The sequence below is a fragment of the Pleurodeles waltl genome, chromosome 1_1 (assembly GCF_031143425.1).
Source record: "Pleurodeles waltl isolate 20211129_DDA chromosome 1_1, aPleWal1.hap1.20221129, whole genome shotgun sequence".
In the NCBI taxonomy this organism is placed as follows: Eukaryota; Metazoa; Chordata; class Amphibia; order Caudata; family Salamandridae; genus Pleurodeles; species Pleurodeles waltl.
Genome location: NC_090436.1, coordinates 313,434,160 through 313,457,167, shown reverse-complemented (window position 1 = coordinate 313,457,167; position 23,008 = coordinate 313,434,160). Strand labels below are relative to the sequence as shown.

The 23,008-nt window shown below is 45.8% G+C and overlaps 1 protein-coding gene across 1 annotated transcript in view; it reads right to left on the bottom strand.

The window, feature by feature from the left end:
• The window catches only part of MAP3K1 (mitogen-activated protein kinase kinase kinase 1), a 416,577-nt gene that overhangs the window by 41,855 nt on the left and 351,714 nt on the right, over window positions 1–23,008 (bottom strand). The window lies entirely within an intron of this gene.

Sequence of the window (23,008 nt, the reverse complement as noted above, 5' to 3'; positions counted from 1 at the left end):
AGCCATATCTTCATGCAAATCGCTGAGCCTTCTAACTCACTTTCGTTGTACATCCCTACTGTTGCCTGTTTTTTCTAACCAGGCGGAGTTTCGTAGCATCTTCAAGATAAGGGTGAAAAAACAGAGTTGTCTAAGTTGTTCTCATACTATGATAGTCAGTAGCTTCCAAGTAGTCCATAGCTGGGTAATGCAGTAACCGACTGGCTACATATTACAGTTATGCAGCAAAGTAATAGCATTCCAGGAGAACATGTTGGAGCGCTGCCACCCCCTGTCCCCTACACACACACACACACACACACACACACACACACACACACACACACCCCCTGTGTGGGTGTGCTTCAGGTCAATTTTATTGTTGTCTTAACATGCAAAAATCTGTTGCAATGTCCTGAGTACGCACAACTTGCATCAGATGATCTCAATTTTATGTTTCACTAAACGCATGCCATAAAGCGCTGTCAAAAAAATGAATACAAATGCATTTTTCAGATCATTCACCAATTAACTTTTGGAGCAAAAAATTGGGGGTGATCAAACTTCAAAAGTTGATGGGTATTTGATTTGCAACCAAGAATGATACCCTCCTAAACTGCTTTTAATGAATTGGGATTACTTCAGACATTTATTTGCTAGCAAGTTTTTTCTCCTAGTTATTGGATTCTTGATCAAAAAGGTTCCTTGACCCAAGCAGAGTGAAGTTTCTTGAACTAATTGATGTTTATGCTCTAGGATTCTTGTATAGCCGGAGAATAAAATTAAGCTCAGTTTGCGGTTCACGAATCCCCAGAGAATCTTTTATACTAACATATCTGAATCATTTAATAACAAAAATAAAAAAAAGCTTAAAATCATACTTTGAGGTTTATGCCAAACTTCAAGTGGAAGAAAAGTTGAGAACCACTCCTTTGATGGCTCACTGTGTTTCTATGGCAAAAGCAAAGAGATTGCAAAAATATTGTGAGGATATGCAGTGCCAGACAGGCATTATTTTACATCAGACATTTTCCCAATGGGCTAGAGACATTGGAGGAGGTGTTGAAAGCCCAGGGCCGCTCCTAGTGGCTCGTGATTGATTTCAGCAGGTCTTCTAGAGAGAGAACCACAGAAATGAAGAGCAAAAGCAATCAGAAAAAGAGGAGAGTGAGAAGAGAAAAAAGATGGATGAATGAATACATGCAAATAGATACAGCAATGACAGGAATGGAGATGGGCTGGTTTGATCATCTTCGCCAGGGCTACTTTTATTCCCCATTCCGGCCCTGAAGAATCGCCATATATTCTTTCTATAAAGCACTTCCTTAAATTAAGATATAAGTAAAACGTATTCAGGAATCTAGCAGTCTGATACAATCTGGATCTTTGTGACTTAGTCCTTAGGATCAATGGGTCATTTAAGTTTGTACTGTCCCTTTCAAAGATATGGCTTAAAATTATACAGGGGGACTTCATCAGAAAAGTAAATATATATAATACTGACAAGAAGCTTGCCATCCTGGCTTTAAAAGCACTGACAAAATGTTGATTTACTGTAAACAGTTTGCTATATTTAATTCAATTATGCACACAAGTGTGGAATTTTGCACTTGATATTTTGTAGTACTGCAAGTCATGCTCTGTTATGCATTACAGAATATTGTTAAAACATTTTTAGGCTGAGCATAGCAGCACTCAAGAGCTGTTTTTCCGACATGTTGTCTATTGGGCTTTTAACCACGTTCACCTCACGCCCATCGCTCTCACTCATTCATGGCCTTGCCTATCAAAAACCCTTTGTTGACATTGGTAAACGCTTTATATTCATCCCTCCTTGGGGTGGTTTTGTTAGAGTTGAGGACGAACCATGTTACATGGATAATTGCACGCTTGCCGACATGTTTGACTGCGAATGAAATTATTTTTCCTTTTGTCTCTCTCCTTCACACTCATGGCAGCCAGGGTGCTTTGAATTGACTTGCTTATGTCAACTGCTTTACTTTTCATTTTCAGTTTATGTGGCAAGAAAAGTCCAGTTAGGAATTTACAACGCTAATAGCCCTAACTCTAGCAAATCGGAGTACCCACTGCATTGCAAATGCTTGTTAAACTATACAATTAACATTAATAAAAATAAATATCAGAAGGTCGACAGGCAGTATTTATCTTGGCAAAGCGGTATTAAAGGGTTCCCAAAAATAAATGAGGAATGTAGATGGTGTTTGCCAGTTTGTTGTATCTTGATCAAAATAGTCAATTTATTTCTTATTTATATTAAATGCTTAGTAAACGAGGGGGGATCCTCATCCTCATTAAAGAAAGGCTCAAATGCAAAAAGTCTGTATAATCACCCACAACAAACTGAAACAGCTAATAATTTCAGTAAAGAAAAAACATTTTGGGCTAAAATATAGCTCGAAAAGACAGGTTTGCATTTTAAGTAACTGTATAATTTTGCATAATTACATGTAGGCAAATTACTTGAATTTTGCATACCACTAATCGGTAGCTGCCAAGGACATAGACCAGGACTAGGCAAGGATAGAGCAGAACATTAGTTGAGAGGACTGGAAAAGAAAAGGTACAGGCAGGACTGGAAAAGAAAAGGAGCAGAAGTAGGGCTAGAAGAACTTCTTAAGGAGCGAAAAATAAAAATCAGGACCAAACCAAGGAGTTCTGGGGTCAGAACAAACCATCCGACAGGAAGGGACAAACCTCTGGACAGTAATCACTCGACAGGTCACACAGAAAAAAATTCATGTTTCAAGGCCATCTTAGAACAGAGTTTGTTTGGTGGTCATCTTAGACTATAGTTTAGACAATATACGGAATTTAATAGAAAAGTTAATGCTTACAGGGAGCACATTTTGCTGGATTGGATTCATAACAAGACGAGAGTAAATTAGAGAATAAAAATAGATAAATGTTCTGACTTATCAGACCATTAATTTCTTTCCCGATCTTGTACGTTTTCAAAAACCTGGACAACTAATTTCTTGTTTTTTAAATTATACTATTATATGCTCATCTGTGGCTATACATGAAAGGATTTAACAGAAAAACAAGCATACACAAGCCACAATTCCAAATCTAGCATTTATTGTGTATTAAACTCATATGCCTAGTTTTTGACAATACAAGGTTGGTTATAACACTATCTTGAAGGATTATCACAACCGCCTTTCAGGTTATTTTGCAATAATATCCCCTATGTTGCAACCATAAAGTTGTCTTGTTTTGGGCTATCCAGCTAAGCACTTTATTGTCCAAAAAAGAACTAGAATTTCTAACACACATGAAAAGTTTCTCTTGAGCCCATATTCATGAGGTAAGGTACAGAGTGTAGCCCCTTCAAGGAATACTACATGACTTAGTGTTTTTCTTGCACAAACCCTAGTGGGATATGGCAAATATATCAAGGTTACTTACTAAATATGGGTTCCATTATCATGGTGGCAACCCACAAACCACGCTGCAGAGATCTACCATGGTCAGGGCTACTAAGATTATTTGGTGAGGTTATACAAATTAAGTGGCAAGGTTATCTAAAATATGCAACAAAGCGGTACATTATGCGACATTCTTGACAAAAGTATTTCATCTATTGAGCTAAAAACTTTTTTCAACTCTGCAAATTATGATGGAAATTTTGTGGTAACACTGGAGCCACAGAATTGCCCAATGGCCATCACGACTATCCATTGCTTTATTAACAATTCATGTTTGAAGGGTAAAGCAAACCAAAACATTCTAATCAGTGGCCGTAGTCATCTGCACTTTAAAAAACAGTTTTTGTCCAAAAAAACTATTGCAAAATAAAGAAAACACAGTGTAGAAAAGTGCCCCTTTTGGCATGGCATGCCCCCCCCCCCCCCCCACACACACTTTTTGCCCGATATTGATGCAGACGTGGATGAGTGTGTGTTGGGATCCTGCTAACCAGGCCCCAGCACCAGTGTTTTTTCCCTAAAACTGTACCATTGTTCCCACAATTCGTGCACCCCTGGCACACAGCTAAGTCCCAAGGTACCAGTGGTACCAAGGACTCTGTGACCAGGGAGGGTCCCTAATGGCTGCAGCATGTGTTGTGCCACCCTAAGGAACCCTTCAACAAGTACTTGCACACTACCTTTTTCTCCCCACCAGCTGCAGTGGCAAACTTGACATGGCATCCCCCTCAGGATGCCTAGTCAGCCACTGCCTGTGGCATAGCTAAGTCACCCCTCTAGCAGGCCTTACAGCCCTAAGGCAGGGTGCACTATACCACAGGTGAGGGCATAGCTTCATGAACAATATGTCCCTACAGTGCCCAAGTCCAATCTAAGACATTGAAAGCTCAGTGTGGTCATATAAAGTACATGGGCTGGGAGTTTGTCATTACAAACTTTACAGCTCCAGGATGGGTCTACTGAAGTCTGGGACGTTTGGTATCAAACTTCTCAGCACAATAAACTCACACTAATATCAGTGTTGGATTTATTGCAAAATGCACCCGGTGGGCATCTTAAAGATGCCCCCTGTATGTTAGCCAAACTTCTAGTGCAGGACTGACAGGTCTGTGCCAGCCTGCCACTTCCAGACACGTTTCTGACCTCATGGGAGGAGAGCCTTTGTGCTCTGAGGCCAGAAACAAAGCCTGCACTGGGTGGAGGTACTTCATACTTTCCGCCTGCAGGAAATGTAACACCTGGCGGTGAGCCTCAAAGGCTCAGGCCTCTTGTTACAGTGCCCCAGGGTACTCCAGCTAGTGGAGGATGCCCGCACCCTGGACAAAGACCCACTTTTGGCACAAGTTGTGAGGGAGTGTCAGGAAAAACGAGTGGCCACTTGAGCTAGGACTACCTCTAAGGTGTCCAGAGCTGAAGTGACCCACCCCTCGGATTCCTTCATCTTGGTTTGGAGGACGGGGACCAATAAGGTTTGGTCTATGTCCCCATCCCCAAAGGTAGGGTACACCAGAAGGGTGTAGTCACCTTCAGGGACAGAAGGCATTGGCTACTGCCTATGACCCCTGTAACACCCCTAAATCCAGGATTTAAGGGCTCCCCTGAACCTAGCTAATCAGATTCCTGGCGACCTCAAGAAGAAAGAACTGCTAAGCTGACTCCCAGCAGAGAAGACTGAAGACAGCAACTTGATTTGGCCCCAGCACTACAAGCCTGTCTCCAGCTTCTGAAGCCCCTGCTACAAAAAGGCGATGCATCCTGCAGGACCAGTGACCTCGTAACTCCAGAGAAAAGCAGCCCTGTCCACAAAGAAACTCCAGCAAGAGACTCCATAATCGCCCCGGATCCGCAAGCCCTGTCCACTCTGCACCCGAGGCCCACAGCCCATGTCCAGATGGACCAACTGTCTAAACAGGCCCAGGGCGATTCAGACCTAGTGTCCCACCCTGGGTTGACTCCTCCTGTCTAACACGATGACACCTACAGACTAAATCCAGAGGACCCAGAAATATCCGGACTAAGATACCCAACGCTAAAAGGTACCCTGCACCCGCAGCCCTCTGGCCTTGGGGAACCTGACATCCGAGGCAGCCCTCCTCCTTGTCCAGGCTGTGGTATCCCTGAACCAACCTTCTGGACCCAGCCTGCTTGTGACCCCTGGGGTTCCCCTATTCAAATGCACTGGTAGCACAAAGCTGAGTTTGCACCCTGCTGCCCCTGTGCCACTGAGGGTGTGTATTTGGTGCTGACCTGTGGCTCACCCAGTGCTCACCTAAACCCGCCTCGGTCTGCCCTATGAAGACACGGGTACTTACTTGCTGGTAGATCCAATTCTGAGTGCCCCCAGTCTCCATAGGAGCCCATTCGATATCTTGCATAAAATTTGGCCTCTGCACCTGGCACGCCCCATGTTGCTGTTGGTGGGCGTTTGGGGTTAACTTGAACCCCCAACCTGTGGACATCCTAACCCCTGGAGACTGGAACTGTAAGTCCTGTACTTACCTCAAAAACTGTAGTCACTTTTCTTCCCCTCAGAACTATGTTTGAAAACTGCAGTGTCAACTTTTTATTGCTATTTATTTGAAAACTGTTTAACTTGCCAAACTGTAGTAGTGTGGATACATATGCTTGCTACTTACTTGCAAATGTACTTACCTGCAATCAGAATCTTGTGGTTTTAGAAATAAAGTAACAAAATATATTTTTGCTATATAAAAACCATTGGCCTCGAGTTAGTCATTGAGTGTGTGCTGCCTTTATTGCCTGTGTGGGTACAACAAATGCTTTGCACTACCTTGTGATAAGCCTAACAGCATTTGTATTTTCTACTTTAGCCTCTGTTAAGCCTCTGGGGAACCCCTGGACTCAGAGCACACTATATCTCATTTTGATATAGCATATACAGAGCCAACTTCCTACACACAGTAAATACAAAACGAAGAAAAAATGTAATACAAAAACACATAACAGGAAACATGTGGAATATATTTCTACAAGGTCATCCTAATGATCTGGTTTGTAAATGTCACCATAAACCCTCAATGGAAATATAAGACCGTATTATGCTTTTAGCATTATGTATCCTATACATAAGATAGGTTTCATCATCATAACTACAGCTCACAGACTACTTAATACATAAAGGGTAGCATGTAATATGGCCCTATATTGCCATCACAATGTCCTGCTGATATTTAAAAAGCACAAGGCCCAAGTTAAATGATGTCACCAGAACCCCAAAATGGCAATCTTCAACCATATTACACTGTTACCCATTAAGTATCCTTTGCAGTCAGGGTTAGTGTCAAGGTTTGTGGCAAGTTCAAATTATGATTATGGCTAAGGGCCTTACGGGATGCGGTGGTTGTCCCATCTGCCATATTCACCAATTAACTTATCTTCCATAATGCTCTTTCTTGTGGATAAGTTTTCTAACCACAAAAGGTTCACTTTAAAATATTCCCCAGGCATGAGACTAGATCTGAAAATGACTTTAGCAGTGACCCTCTGCACCTAGGCACATGCCTATAAGCTCCTGTGTGTTGATATAAGTTTTTTGCATTTACCCTTTATATGCCCTCAGATAAGGAATATGAACAATTGTTAACAATATGCTAATCAGTAACTTGGGGCATTTTTAGATGTTACAAGAGGGCACCCCAGATAATAGTGAGTTTGGAGGGCAGTGATGAATTTGCTGTTAGATCGAGTATCCACCAATAGGTAAATGTACTTTCTCTGTAATCATCTCTTCACTGTGTGCACTGCTGCAGATTCACATGCTCTGCATAGTGCCATCTAGTGTAGGGCTTGGACGTTTGCAAGTTGCAGTTTTGCAGATTGAAGATCTTTTGGATTCACATGCTGTGCATTGTTCTGCCATCTAGCAGTTAGTTGGGTCTGGATATTCTACTATTTTTAAAAAGTTTTTAGTCCGCCTTCTTTTGTTGGGGGGAGTCGACAGAACCTCCATTTGATGTCTGCTCCTCACGTGGTCTCACTTTCTCCGGATGTCTCCACCCTACTTTGCCATCTTCAGATTCTTTTTATTTTCTTCTGTCTTTCCCACCTTCTTGGTGGAGGTGGGTGGGTCGCTTGTGAATCCAGAAAATCTTCCAGCTGCAAAACTACACCTACAGGTAAGAAGCTTTACGTTTTGCCGCAAGAATCTTTTCAGGATTCACTTGCTGTGCATTGTTTTTAAAGCCGTTTCTACCTCTGTGGTGGTTGGGATCATGATCGGTATTGATTCAGAAAAAGATGCTTTAGCATCCTTTGTCCCACCTGAGCTTTGTTAATTTCTATATCAATGCAATAACGTTTTGTAAAGTTGTGCACTGAAGCCAAAATTGCTGCCACGCATATTTCTTATAAGAGGTTTTTGAGATAAAGACAACAGTAGCTCCTTTTTGTGTGTTGAGTGCGTTCCTGGTGCCATAGGTAAAGCTTCCCATGCACTGGAGTGGCATAATTAAATCAATTGCGCAATCCATCTTGCAACAGTGTTCTTTGACACTGCTCTTCCCAGATAGTTTTTTGAGAACGTTACAAATAATTGAGTTTTCCTAAAAGATTTTGTCCTTTCAATGTAATACATAAGGCAACGTCTTGCATCCAATGTGTGTAGAGTTCTTTCCGCTTGAGGTTTTGAATTTTGACAGAAACTGGGAACTTGAATGGATTGGTTAATATGAAACTGTGAAACCACCTTTAGGGTGAAATGTGGATCTGTTCTCATGACAATTCTTTGTGAATGTGAAATTAAGGTTCTTGAATAATGAGTGCCTGTAACTCACTGACCCTGCGCAAGGAAGTAATAGCTACTAAAAAAGCAGTTTTTAACGTGAAAATTTGCCAAGTCGCTTTGTGTAATTTTTTTTTTTTTAAGACAGATTTTATTGCATTTTGTCAAATGAACATCTGTACATTGCACATAATATGCTGTATATGTGTGGTACACCAAATGAATGATGTTACAATGGTCAGTCCAAGACAATATATCATGCAGTTAGTCTATATAATGTGGGAATAACAATACAACTTGATATTTCACTACACGCTCTGCCCCCTTCCCTCACAGTTCTGATCATCTAGTTAGTTATTGCTAGTGTGTTACAGCCAAGTGCTGGGGGTTCTGATATGCTGGTTCACACATATGGGTGGACTGCTATGAACAGCCCTTCAACTAAGTAGTCAGGTGCCCATAAAGGGCGTCCAAGATAGATACAGCTTGGATGGATTGTATTGGGGGCTCCCACTCCACATCTTAGGCCTGCCTAATGCTATGTCAGTATTTATGTTCCCACCTTGTTGTTAGAGATTGCGACTGTTGTGCTTAAGAGTGTTCACTGGGCTATGGGATCCTGGGTCCTGAACGCCTCAAACAGGGTGTCCCATTCTAAGACAATGTTTTTTTTTTTTTTTTTTAACTAAGACCGGGATATTACTCACGGCGTATAGCATCACTTTCGGCTAGGCCCTGTAGGCCACCTCCTCCCTCCACCTAGAGAGCCCAGGTGCCACCAGGGCCTTCCATTGTCTAGTAACAAGTGTCTTTGCTCATAATGTCAAATCCACAAATCGCCATCCCATCCCACTCAGGCACCTCAAGACCTGAGGTGTAGGCTGAGCATGCACCGTGCCGGAGTATCCCATTGGTCTAGACCTGTTGCATCTTTCAGTGCTGCCGCTACCCAGCCCCAGTATTCAGACAGGCGGTGACACTGCCACAGCATGTGCAGTAGATCGGCCTCTGCAGCCTGACAGCGGGGACAGTCAGTCAATGTGGCAGGGAATATCCTGGCCAGTCTGTGCGGGGTGAGATGTGTCCTGTGCAAGATAGAGTATTAGATGAATTTAATTCTAGTATTTTGCAATACTTTCTTTTGATATTCCAATATATGCGTCCAGTCTTTGTCAGTAATTTCCCTCCAAAGGTCTACCTCCCATTTCTGTTTTAACGGAGCCAGTGATAGATCCAGGCTCATCTGTAGCAAACAAAGCCAGCGCACCAAGTGTCGTCCACTCCCCATTGTATGGGCAGCCTGGAGAAGTTCATGTGTCTTACATGCATCTTGTGATCTACTGGTATGCCCAGTCTGCCGACCCCCCAAGGATGTGCTGCACCAGTGGCTCCAATGCTAGGATGAACAGGAGCGGTGATAGTGGTCACCCCTGTCTAGTCCCACGCTCAATCCGGTATGCCCTAGAAATGTGAGGTCCTGCCTGCCCTTGCCATGGGTGTGGCATATAGGAGGGCCACCCACTGAATGAAAGCTTGTGGTATGTCAGTGTACCAGTGCCAACAGCATATAGTCCCAACTCAGGGTGGCAAATGCTTGGCACGTTTTGTGTAAGCAAGCCCCTCTTGTAACAAATGAGTTAAATATTTCGAAACTGTCTTTTCTCTTCTGATCCTTTTGTTTAATTTATTTCTCACACAAGTGAAAATATTTTCCATTTCGCCATAGAACATTTCCTTGTAGTTGGTTTTCTAGCCTCTTTGTACTGCCACTGTATTTTCTGACGAACTCATGCGCCCAAACTCTAAACCTTCGGGAGCCACACCTTGATTTGAAATATTCTGGTTCTGGGTGCAGTACTTTCCCCGTTTTCCACTGACACCAGATCCTGTCTTTTTGGTAGAGTTTGAAAATGTCATTTTTAGACAGTTATACTATCTCTGAGTACCATGTTTGTCTTGCCCATTGAGGCACTATTAGAATCAGTATCTTGTGGCTCCTCTTGCATTTGTTGATCACTCTGTGTAACGGTGGTACTGGTGGAAAGTTATATGCAAATGTCCCTGACCAGTTTATTGAAAGGGCATTCCCCGGAGACTGAGGGTGAAGTTGCCTAGAGGCAAAGTTTTGGCATTGTGCGTTCCAGGACGTTGCAAACAGGTCTACTGTTGGTGTTCCCCATTTTTGGGAATGCTTTACACTGCTTTCCGATTTAGCTCCCATTCGTGCGCGCATGAGGCCTGTTACCTTAATTTGTCTGTTTTGCAATTCTTTCTCTGGTAGATGAATCGCTTGAATCTCTTGGTTTCTTTGAATTGCCCATTTCCAGAGTTGTTGAGCTAGTTGCGAGAGGGGCGGGGATTGAGTCTCTTCCTGTTTGTTTATGTAAAACGTTGTTGTGTTGTCTGTCTGAATTGATATTGTGTTTCCAAAAGAATGTTTCTGAAATGCTTTCATGGCTACAAAAAGTCTTTAAATCCAGCCAATTTATGTTTTGCACCACATCTTGATTGTTCCAGATTACTCTTATCTTCAGCGAGCCCATGTGAGCTCCCAATCCCATATGCGAGTCGTCCGTGGTTATAATTACAGAAGGAGTTGGTTGCAGAAATAGCCTTCTCCAAGTAATATTTTCCATGTTGAACCACACCATTTCTTCTGGGTGACAACCACTAGATCTTCCCAACTCCCAGTCACTTGAGACCATTGATTCTAAAGCCATTCCTGGATTGGTCTCATGTGCAGTCTCACATATGGGATTAAAGGAATGAATGATTGCATCTTTCCTAACAACTTCCCCAAAGTCCTCTCTGTCGGAGCTTGCTGCTTCTGGTAACGGAGTTTTTCCTTCAATAGAAACTGAGTCCTCTTCTTGCTAGGAAATGCTTTCCTGTGAATGGAATTCAATCTTGCTCCCAAGAACAACTTCTCCAGTTCTGGAGATGACTTCTCTATGGTTAACAAGAAACCTAGAGAGTGTAGAGTTTATCACCCTTCAAATGTCCTGCTTGCAGTTTTTGCTAAGTGTGTTCTTACTAACCCATCTCCCAGGTCCCTTAAACCCTCCCTTCTTGGTGCTGATTTTATTCCGAAAGCACGGACCTTGAATTGGTAATATTTTCTGTCTACTACAAATTTCAGATACTTCTTGTGTTTTGCATTCATTGGTATGTGCAAGTAGGCATACTTTAAGTCTATAGCTACCATGCAGTCCCATTCTTGAAGTTTAGGAAAAACTTCTTGCAAAGGTGTCATCTTGAATTTTTGTGTTTTTATGAATTTGTTGAGGTACCTGAGGTCTAAAGTTAATCTCAGGGATCCAACCACTTTTGGAATTAAGGAATAAGTTGAGTAATTTCCCCTGCTGATTTCTTGCTTTCGTACTGGTTCTATAGCTTTCTTGGCTAGCAACTTCAACCTCTTTGAGGAGTCAAATTGTCTCCTCTTTGAATATATCCTTTTCTTTGGCCACCTTGCTGGTGGATAGTTGATTAATTCTATGCAATATCCAAATGTTATTATGTTTACAATCCATTTGTCCTCCACTCCTGGAGAAAAAGTTTCAATATTCCACTGACTGGTGAATTGTGATGGAACTTTGTTTTGTTGTTGATATCAATCACCAAAGCTTTTTTTGGTGCTGCAGTGCAGCCACTTGTTTGAAGGAGTTGAACCTCCTCTTGTTGTTTGTCCTCTGGCTCTAACTCTCCCCCAAAGGAACTCCACCCTTGGTGGTGGCAATTCCAATTCTGTTGTGAGGAGGTTGTTTGTGTGCTCCTCTGACAACTCTGATGAGTACTCACTGATTGGAAGCTACCCCTAAAAGCTGGTCATCTTGTAGGGAAGGAGCCCCTTCGAAATCCTTTTCAAAACTGTAAAGCTCCCATAGATTTTACAGTCTTATTGTTTCTAATTAACTGATTCAAGCACTCATCCAGAGTTCCCAAACAACCGATGTCCATTGAACGGGGTGTTTATTATATTCGCCTGGGCCTCCTGTTTGAACTCCAAAATTCTCAGGCAGGAATGATACCTAAGAGTAATCCCCATCATTAATTGTCGGATTGATGAGTCCACTACATCCAGGGCCAATTTCAGACGAGTGATTCCAATATTTTTGCCACTCTTCATTAAATGTGCTGCCCTCTTTCTATACTGTCAGTAAGGTGCTTCATTAACTACCCTATTTCGTCCCAGTGCTGGTGTGTACAGCATTGTAATTGGCAAAGCACCACTGGTTTGCTGCACTGCGTTATATTGCCCGACCCATGAGCTCCATCCTTTTACTCTCTTTATCTGGGGGTGGCCCGATGTTGAGGGTATATTTCGCCCTTTTCCTTGCATTTGATATAATAACAGTCTGCTAGGACTGTACCTTTTAAGTACGGGAGATCTTTCGATGAGAACTTGTATTTCTTCTCTGTCCTCTGTGACTGCTCTACAAGTCACTGGCTCTTTAAAGGCTTCCCTGCCCTGGTCCAGAATACTAGGAAAGCATAGGCAGAGATTGGTTCATTGTCTGGATTGGCAACAGTGTTTCTAAGAGGAAACAAGACTGGGGTTTAACCTCTTCCAACTGCACGTTAAACTTATCTGCTGCATTCTTTATTACTATATTGTATATTCCAATATCATCTGTGGGTGATGGCTCAGAAGGATAGGACTCAACATCTTCAGGAGAGTCCCCTTCCAGATCTTCCCATTGACACTCCCTGTAATCTCCTTCTTCACAAGGTTGAACATAACCTTGTTCCTCCTCATAATAGACCTCTTCCTCTTGAAGCTCAGACGTGTGAGGGGGTCGAATTTCCTCTACTTTTGACTCCGGAAGGTCCTTCGACTTCGAATTTCTCTATGGGATTCTGAAACGTTTTGAACTTTCGTCGAATTCCCTCTTTTTCTGGATTAACGCAGCCATTTCAGCTTTGAGCTTCTTCCTTTTATTTTCAATTTCGACGGCCCAGTCTTCAGAACTGGTCAACAACTGCTTTCTTTTTGACGCCGAAGTTTCTTTGGCTGTCTGTTCAGGCTGGGAGACAACGTTTCTTTTGTTGTCTGTTCAGACTGGGAGCCTTGATGGCTTGTATGTGAGTCAAGGCCTTTTGATGAGTCCTTTGCCTTCTCGTTTTTTCAACGGCTCATGTTTTTTTCGGAGTTTAGTCTCCAGCGAAAACTCCCTTGAAGGCTCTTTGGGACTCCCTTTCGTGGGTCTTGCCTGCAGACGGCGATCGTTTTGACGCCAAGGCCCCCTTCTGATGCCACGAGTCTGATTTATAGACTGTCTTAATGGAGGATTGGGACTCTTACCTCCTTCCAGCTTTTTTTTTTTACGTCACTTCCACGACCTCTAGGATGTCTCTATTGCCCTCTGAAGTTTTTCCGTCAGCACCCTCTGTGATATTTTCATTGTCGTCACTGGAAAGGCCTAGATCTCAAAGTGATGGTGCCAATTTTTGTCCCTGTTGTGTGTGGTGTGCCATTCTGTGCTTTTGTTTCACCCTCAACGTCTTTGGGGAAAATACGGAGTAGGCGTTACAATCTTCTTTCCAGTGGCTGACAGGAAGACAAAGATTGCACACTGGATGTTTGTCTTTTGGGACATATTTATGGTGGCAATTCTTATAGCACTGAAATAGCGTTTTTTTCTATTACGCCATGCGGGGAGCCCCACGTTTGGGCATTCTTCGTGATCCGTCGGAGAAAGAAAACAATACGCTCTGGCTCTCCCTTTCACCCACTTGTTGGTGTTGTGCCAGTCCCCTCCCACGGATTTTGGAGGTGCTGAACCTGCAGCTAGTGCAGGTAGGGCCCCAGAAGGAGAAAGGTGGGCAACATTTTAGCCAAAGTTCCAGTAAGCCAAGGAGAATCTGCTCCAGTAGGAAAGAGCTCCAGGGTTGGCACTGGTGAAGCCCAGCCTGGCCCACAAGAAGTGCTGACTAGTTAGGCAGCTGTTAAGCTTGAGATGGCAGCTCCTCAGCTAACAAAAGAGGGTGGATGTAGTGCCCCCCCACACTAAAACAGCAGACAGGCACTCTGAACCCAAAGAAGCCTGTAACCTAGCCCCTTTGCATGTCATTGAAGAGCCAAAGGTGTGGTTTTGGGCATGGACAGCTGCCAGTTGCCTCTGCTGTGTTTTAGCCTTTATGGCTGCACTATCCTTGGCATGGCGGTCTGACCCCATGTCAAATAGCAAGGTAGCATCCGCCGACCATGTTGGTCTTGGTGGGGATACTTTACTTGTGGGTGAACTCCTTGGGTAAGCTTTTGGTTGTCCTGGCTAAGATAGGGTTAGCAGAAGTAGACACCTCATCTCAAAGAAAAGAAACTGGGCAAGGAAACCAAGAAAGCAAAGAGCATTTTAAACAGGGTCGTAACACAGAAGAGGTAGGTCAGCTTCCTGAAGGAAATAACCTTGACAGTAGGGTGCAAGGCAGAGTAGGCCCTTCAACCATAAAGCCTGCTTCCTTGCTCTTCCTCGCCTGACAGACGAGGAATTCTCTCCCAGATTGTGGCTGAGTCTAGTGGCCTGTTGGTTGGGGTGGGAGGGGTGCCTATGTAGGAAGATGGGTTCTGGTTGCAGTACTCCCTCAACGCTTTTTGCCTAGGTTTTTGATGCAAATTTGACTGACGTGCAATGGGTTCCTGCTAACCAGGTCCCAAGTGCCAGTGTTCGTCCCTTTAAAAAAAGGGGAAGAAAAAAACAAAAAAGACACCTGGTCACTTGATCCCCAAGTGACCAGGCATATTAGCACCTCTCTAAGTCCCTATTAAATGGTACCCCTGGTACCTAGGGCATGACTACTGAAGAGTCCCCCTAAGAGATGAAGCACAACTGTGCCACTCTAAGGGACCCAGCACCAAGCTTATACAGACTGCCACTGAGACTACGTGACAAGGTGCTCCCAAAAGTGAACACACGACCTGCCACCCACTTGGGTGCCATGTCCCCTAAAACACTGCTTGCAATATCTGTAAGATATCCCCTACAGCAGACCTTTCAGCCCTAGGGCAGGGTGCATTATATTACAAGTAAGGGAAAACATGCATGAACAAATATGCCCCTATTGTGTCTTTGTCGATTCTTAGACATAGTAAGTGTGCAAGGAAGCCATTTTAAAAACATGTGCTGGACACTGGTCAGTACGAGTTACCCAGCTAGTTGATGACTTCTCTGAACATAGGGATGTTTTGTATCAAACATCTCATATTAAACAAACACTTCCTGATTCCAGTGATGGATTTATTGATACATCCACCTATAGGGCACCTTAGAGGTGCCCCCTGAAAAACCTACCAACTACTGGAGAGCTCACTGACCGGTTCTGGCCAGCCTGCCACCAACGAATGAGAATTTGATCTCCCCGGGTGACAGCTTCCACTCTCTAGAAGTCAGAAACAAAGGCCTGTCCAGGTCGGGTGTGAAACACCCCTTCCCACAGGATGATCTGCATTCTGAGGCCAGGAGCTTCAAAGAAGCCCACCTCCATTGGTGTGCAGATCTGGACTTCCTCAGAGGAAGACACCAACACCCCTGCCTCAGGGCTCATCTGGCACCTGGACAGGTAGGAAAATTAGCTATGCAGGAGGCGTGCCACATTTCCAGACTGGGACTGCCCCTAGGGTGACCAGCTTGAAGTGGACACGACTTGGGAAATTCATCCGCCTTGTGTGTGGTGGAATTTAGGAACTCTGGATAGGGTAATGCCCACTCCCCACAGGTAGTGGTCATCCCTGGGGTGTTCTGACCCAAGGGTAAGTAGACCATTGGCTACTACCCTTCACTCCCCTTAACGCCCCCTAAATTGATTATTTAGGAGACCCCCTGATACCAGAACTGCATAGCTGGACACAAAAGGAGCGGATAAGAAGCCTGCTGAACCCCAAAACTGAGGAGCACGAATGACTTGGCACTAATCTTGCCTCTCTGTCTGCTGCACCAGACCCTCGAGGAACAACTGACCTGTCCTGCCACTGCAGCCTCCAAGAAACTAGGAGAGCTGCTGGTGCTTCTCAAATCACCAGGAAGAACTCCCTTGGAGTAGAAGAGCATCCCTAGGCACCCAAGAAAGAATGGAGAGGACCGGGACCACCAGAAACCCGATAGCAGACATCACCACTGCACCTGAGCCGTCTAGCCTGTGCTAAAGTGGGCCACCAGTGTCAGTGTGGTCCCCAGGCCCTCCAGAGACAAAGCCCATCCTGAGTTAGCCCACTGTGGACTTTAAGACAACGTCTGCAGCCTGTTTCTGCAGACCCCCTGCAACCGCAAGTGACCAGGAGACAGAAACCAGTTTGCCCCAGACCAAGGGGAAGCGAACCAAGGATGCCCCCCCAATCTCCCAGCCTCGTGAGACCTGAGGTCTCTTGTTGGCTTGGTCAGACTGGACCCCTAAGTCCACACCTGGGGACTGTTTCTGCTGGCTCCCCTGCAACTGCAGGGAACTCCAGCACCGGACCAGACACCAGAAGAGAACACTGCACCTGTGCCCTAGAGTCAGAGAAGGAGCGGACAGACGGTGTCCCTGCATGCCTGAGGACCTCAAGGGTTGAGCCCCTCCCTGTGGGTTACCCGGGACTGATCTCCCAGTCCAACCCTGCAGCAACTTTGTAACAGGGCTGATTCACAGTCTTGAATGGTCCACCCAATGTCTTAACACACCTCTGCACCCGGATGGGTCAAAGCCACACGAGGTGACTTTCTGGTGTGGACTTGGACCTTGCCCCATACTCACTTAAGTTCAGGAAATTGGTCCCATAATCACTGTACTCTACCTGTATGCAGTGCTTGTTCTTCCTCCATAGGATAACATTACCTCATCTTAAAAAGTTTAGGAATCTATATCTCGAAAATTACTCACCTGATTTTGGTATTAAAGTTTATATATAGTATATGTTTTTATAAATTGGTGTTTGATTTGTAAACATTTTTTTTAGTATGTCTCACTTACTGAGGGACTGTGTGCCTTAGATGCTTAGCACTACCCTCTGATATGCTTAACTGCTTGACCACACCACCCAAAATGAGGGCATCTGGGATGTAATTTGTGCCTCTGTGAAACCTTTGATGATTGCTTGGACTCTCTGCACAGTACCTCATTTTGGTCCACTATATAAAGAGCCAGCTTCCTATAGAAAGCTCTTGCCATTACTGCAATGAGCAAAACCTTTTATGCTGTGCATTCTATACACTGGTAAAAACACTTAGCCAGACCTCTTCCCACTGGTTTGAATATACCCTGCATCACTTTGTAATGTAGTCTCCACTTATGATCTGCCAGATGACGTCTGCTCAGTTTATCTGCTCTGGAATTGAGAGACTGTAGGAAAGTCCCTCTTTCTGGTATGGTTACCCCCACTTTTTGCCTTATTACGGTGCGCTTAGGCTGTTTTCACTGTGATCCTGCTAACCAGGACCTGTAGGAGGCTGGACTGGCTTGTAGTGAGTACCAAGGGGTACTTGCACCTTGCACCAGGCCCAGTTATCCCTTATTAGTGTATAGGGTCTCTAGCAGCTTAGGCTGATAGATAATGGTAGCTTAGCAGAGCAGCTTAGGCTGAACTAGGAGACGTGTGAAGCTACTACAGTACCACTTAGTGTCATATGCACAATATCATAAGAAAACACAATACACAGTTATACTAAAAATAAAGGTACTTTATTTTTATGACAATATGCCAAAGTATCTTAGAGTGTACCCTCAGTGAGAGGATAGGAAATATACACAAGATATATATACACAATAGCAAAAATATGCAGTATAGTCTTAGAAAACAGTGCAAACAATGTATAGTTACAATAGGATGCAATGGGGAAACATAGGGATAGGGGCAACACAAACCATATACTCCAAAAGTGGAATGCGAACCACGAATGGACCCCAAACCTATGTGACCTTGTAGAGGGTCGCTGGGACTATTAGAAAATAGTGAGAGTTAGAAAAATAACCCTCCCCAAGACCCTGAAAAGTGAGTGCAAAGTGCACTAAAGTTCCCCTAAGGACAAAGTAGTCGTGTTAGATGAATAATGCAGGAAAGACACAAACCAGCAATGCAACAACTGTGGATTTCCAATCTAGGGTACCTGTGGAACAAGGGGACCAAGTCCAAAAGTCACAAGCAAGTCGGAGATGGGCAGATGCCCAGGAAATGCCAGCTGCGGGTGCAAAGAAGCTTCTACTGGACAGAAGAAGCTGAGGTTTCTGCAGGAACAAAAAGGGCTAGAGACTTCCCCTTTGGTGGACGGATCCCTCTCGCCTTGGAGAGTCGTGCAGAAGTGTTTTCCCGCCGGAAGGACGCCAACAAGCTTTGCTAGCTGCAAATCGTGCGTTTGGCGTTTTTGGACGCTGCTGGGGCCCAGGAGGGACCAGGAGGTCGCAAATTGGACCTGAAGAGAGAGGGGACGTTGAGCAAGACAAAGAGCCCTCACTGAAGCAGGTAGCACCCGGAGAAGTGCCAGTAACAGGCACTACGAGGAAGCGTGAAACGGTGCTCGCCGAAGTTGCACAAAGGAGTCCCACGTCGCCGGAGACCAACTTAGAAAGTCGTGCAATGCAGGTTAGAGTGCCGTGGACCCAGGCTTGGCTGTGCACAAAGGATTTCCGCCGGAAGTGCACAGGGGCCGGAGTAGCTGCAAAGTCGCGGTTCCCAGCAATGCAGCCCAGCGAGGTGAGGCAAGGACTTACCTCCACCAAACTTGGACTGAAGAGTCACTGGACTGTGGGGGTCACTTGGACAGAGTCGCTGGATTCGAGGGACCTCGCTCGTCGTGCTGAGAGGAGACCCAAGGGACCGGTAATGCAGCTTTTTGGTGCCTGCGGTTGCAGGGGGAAGATTCCGTCGACCCACGGGAGATTTCTTCTGAGCTTCTGGTGCAGAGAGGAGGCAGGCTACCCCCACAGCATGCACAAGCAGGAAAACAGTCGAGAAGGCGGCAGGATCAGCGTTACAGAGTTGCAGTAGTCGTCTTTGCTACTATGTTGCAGGTTTGCAGGCTTCCAGCGCGGTCAGCAGTTGTTTCCTTATCAGAAGGTGAAGAGAGATGCAGAGGAACTCGGATGAGCTCTTGCATTCGTTATCTAAAGTTTCCCCAGAGACAGAGACCCTAAATAGCCAGAAAAGAGGGTTTGGCTACCTAGGTGAGAGGATAGGCTACTAACACCTGAAGGAGCCTATCAGCAGGAGTCTCTGACGTCACCTGGTGGCACTGGCCACTCAGAGCAGTCCAGTGTGCCAGCAGCACCTCTGTTTCCAAGATGGCAGAGGTCTGGAGCACACTGGAGGAGCTCTGGACACCTCCCAGGGGAGGTGCAGGTCAGGGGAGTGGTCACTCCCCTTTCCTTTGTCCAGTTTCGCGCCAGAGCAGGGGCTAAGGGGTCCCTGAACCGGTGTAGACTGGCTTATGCAGAATTGGGCACATCTGTGCCCAACAAAGCATTTCCAGAGGCTGGGGGAGGCTACTCCTCCCCTGCCTTCACACCATTTTCCAAATGGAGAGGGTGTCACACCCTCTCTCAGAGGAAGTTCTTTGTTCTGCCATCCTGGGCCAGGCCTGGCTGGACCCCAGGAGGGCAGCTGCCTGTCTGAGGGGTTGGCAGCAGCAGCAGCTGCAGTGAAACCCCAGGAAGGGCAGTTTGGCAGTACCAGGGTCTGTGCTACAGACCACTCGGATCCAGGGATTGTGCCAACTATGCAGGATGACATAGAGGGGGTAATTCCATGATCATAGACATGTTACATGGCCATATTCGGAGTTACCATTGTGAAGGTACATATAGGTAGTGACCTATATGTAGTGCACGCGTGTAATGGTGTCCCCGCACTCACAAAGTTCAGGGAATTGGCTCTGAACAATGTGGGGGCACCTTGGCTAGTGCCAGGGTGCCCTCACACTAAGTAACTTTGCACCTAACCTTTACCAGGTAAAGGTTAGACATATAGGTGACTTATAAGTTACTTAAGTGCAGTGTAAAATGGCTGTGAAATAACGTGGACGTTATTTCACTCAGGCTGCAGTGGCAGGCCTGTGTAAGAATTGTCAGAGCTCCCTATGGGTGGCAAAAGAAATGCTGCAGCCCATAGGGATCTCCTGGAACCCCAATACCCTGGGTACCTCAGTACCATATACTAGGGAATTATAAGGGTGTTCCAGTAAGCCAATGTAAATTGGTAAAAATGGTCACTAGCCTGTCAGTGACAATTTGGAAAGAAATGAGAGAGCATAACCACTGAGGTTCTGGTTAGCAGAGCCTCAGTGAGACAGTTAGTCACTACACAGGTAACACATTCAGGCACACTTATGAGCACTGGGGCCCTGGGTTACCAGGGTCCCAGTGACACATACAACTAAAACAACATATATACAGTGAAAAATGGGGGTAACATGCCAGGCAAGATGGTACTTTCCTACAGGACCCCAGTGATCATTCTCTCCTCTAAATTGGATTGCTTCTGTATCCTTTACACCCCACAACTGGCATACTGGTGTACCCCTGTAAGTCCCTAGTATATGGTACTTAGGTACCCAGGGCATTGGTACGCCAGCGAGAGCCAATGCAAACTGTCTGCAGGCCTGCCGTTAGCAGTGTGCGTAAAAAGGTGCATGCACCCTTTCACTGCTGGTCACTACACCAGGTCACTGTAAGTCACCCTTATGGTAGGCCCTTCCAGTCCTAAGGGCAGGATGCAGGTCCCTGTATGTAGGCACCCCTGCAAGCGCAAAGGTGCCCCTATGAACTCCAGTTCCAATTCCCTGGACTTGGAAAGTGCGGGGAAGGCATTTTGGCTATGTACTGGCCATAGGCCACCAATTATAGTTCAACAACATAATGGTAACTCAGAACCTAGGCATGTTTGGTATCAAACATGTCAGAAACATACTCCAATACTGTTGCCAGTATTGGTAGCATGATTCTGTGCACTCTGGGAGCTCCTTAGAAGACCCCCCCCACTATTGCTCCGACCAGCTTTCAACAGTCTGTGAGCACCCCATACTGCTGAAACCCCTCAGACAGGATTTTGCCCTCCTGCTGCTTGCCCCAGATCAAGCAGGGGAAGGCAGAACAAAGGATTTCCTGTGGGAGAGGGGTGCAACCTCCACTCCCTTGGAGATTGTTGTTACAAAGCTGGGGAGGGATAGCCTCCCCATGCCACCAGTTAGCTTTGAAGGGGACATTTGGTGTCCTCTTTGCATTATCCGGTTTGCACCAGTACAGGGACCCCCTGGTCCCTGCTCTGGCACGAAACTGCACAAAGGAAAGAGGAGTGACCACTCCCCTGTCCATCCCCACCCCAGGGGAGGTGCCCAGAGCTCCTGCAGGTGGCCATTTGAAACTGCCATCTTAAAAATAAGATGGGCAGAGGCCCCTTAGTGCATCTGACTGGTCAGGTTAGACAGATTACCTTAGTGACCCCCTCTGATAGGTGGTCACCTTGCAAAGTGACCAAGCCCCTTTTTGGGCTATATAGGGACTCCCTTGATATGGTGTGCAAGATTCCACCAGGACTCCTCTGCAGCGACCTCTTCTGCTCCTTATCACTGGAACCGCTGCTGGACTTCACAGGAACCGAACAAGACTGCAACACTGAGACAACCTCTACTTGCAACATTGTTTCCACTGCTCCTGTCAGCAACTCAAAACATTTCCATGACTGTGCATCCTCTAGGGTCGACAAGATGTCAGCTGCACCAAAGAAGCAATCTCCCTTGGAGTGAACGGGTCCCTCCCCAGCATCTGCAGGCACCTAAAGCAATGACGTCCAGCTGCTGGGATCTGCTGTCCTCTTGGCCTGCTAAGATTGTCCAACACAGGTGGTGGTTCTGAGAGGTCCCCTGGGTCCTCTCTGCCTTCTGTCCTACTTTAGAGACATTGAGTCCTTGCCTCTTCCTCCAAGACAGAAACCCTGTGCACCACGAATGTTGCAGGAACTAAGGCTTGACGACTCCTGCTCCGAGGGATCTTCAGGCTCCAAGTAGCCCAGCCCCCAGCACTCTACCTCTGCAAGGACAGTCTCCTCTCTGCTGCTCCAGCGACCTGGGACTCCTCTTCCGGGGCGCTGCCTGGGCCTCACTGCGACTGACTGCCTGCTGCCAGTGAGTTGCTCGTGGGGGCTCAGTCTGCTTCTGCTGGCTCTCCTGCCTTCTCAGAGTCAGCCTGGACTCCCCTCCAAGGGTCGAGAACCCAGGACCTTGCTGGTTCTCTTCAGCTCTGTAAATCTCCACCAGCTCCAGTTGCATTTGCTTGTTGGTGGTCCTTCTGACCACTGACCCATCTGAATCCAGCGACCGAAGGACAGCTCTTGGTGACTTCAGGAACTCCTCTGCAGCTCCTGAACTCCGCAGGTGGACTTTATCCACCACCGTCGACCCAGATCTTCACCCACCTGGACACTTCTGCGTGGACTGGGCTCTGTCCCCTTATTTTGCAAGTTCTCTTCGTTCAGAATCCAAAGTTGGACTCCACTGGCATGGTCTTGTTCTTGCAATATTCCATTTGAGTCCCCATGTTAACCTATGGGAGGACCAGTTAACTTACCTCTGCTCTCCTGGTCGCTGTGGGTCTTCTAGATACTTACCTCTAGGGATTCCACTATCTCCCAGTCCTTAGCTAGCTACACCATATCCTCTGGTGGGAGAATCATTCTCGCATTCCACTTATTTAGTATATGGTTTGGCCCCCCTATGGAGTCCTTCCTGTGTTATGCTATTTCCTAATACTTACCTGTATACAGTTTGTGTGTACTTACCTCCAAGAAGGGGGTTTGCCTAGAGTAATCTAGTTTGGTGTTCCTGTGATAAAGTAACTTTATTTTTGCAACACCGTTTGGTTCCTTTAATGTGTGATT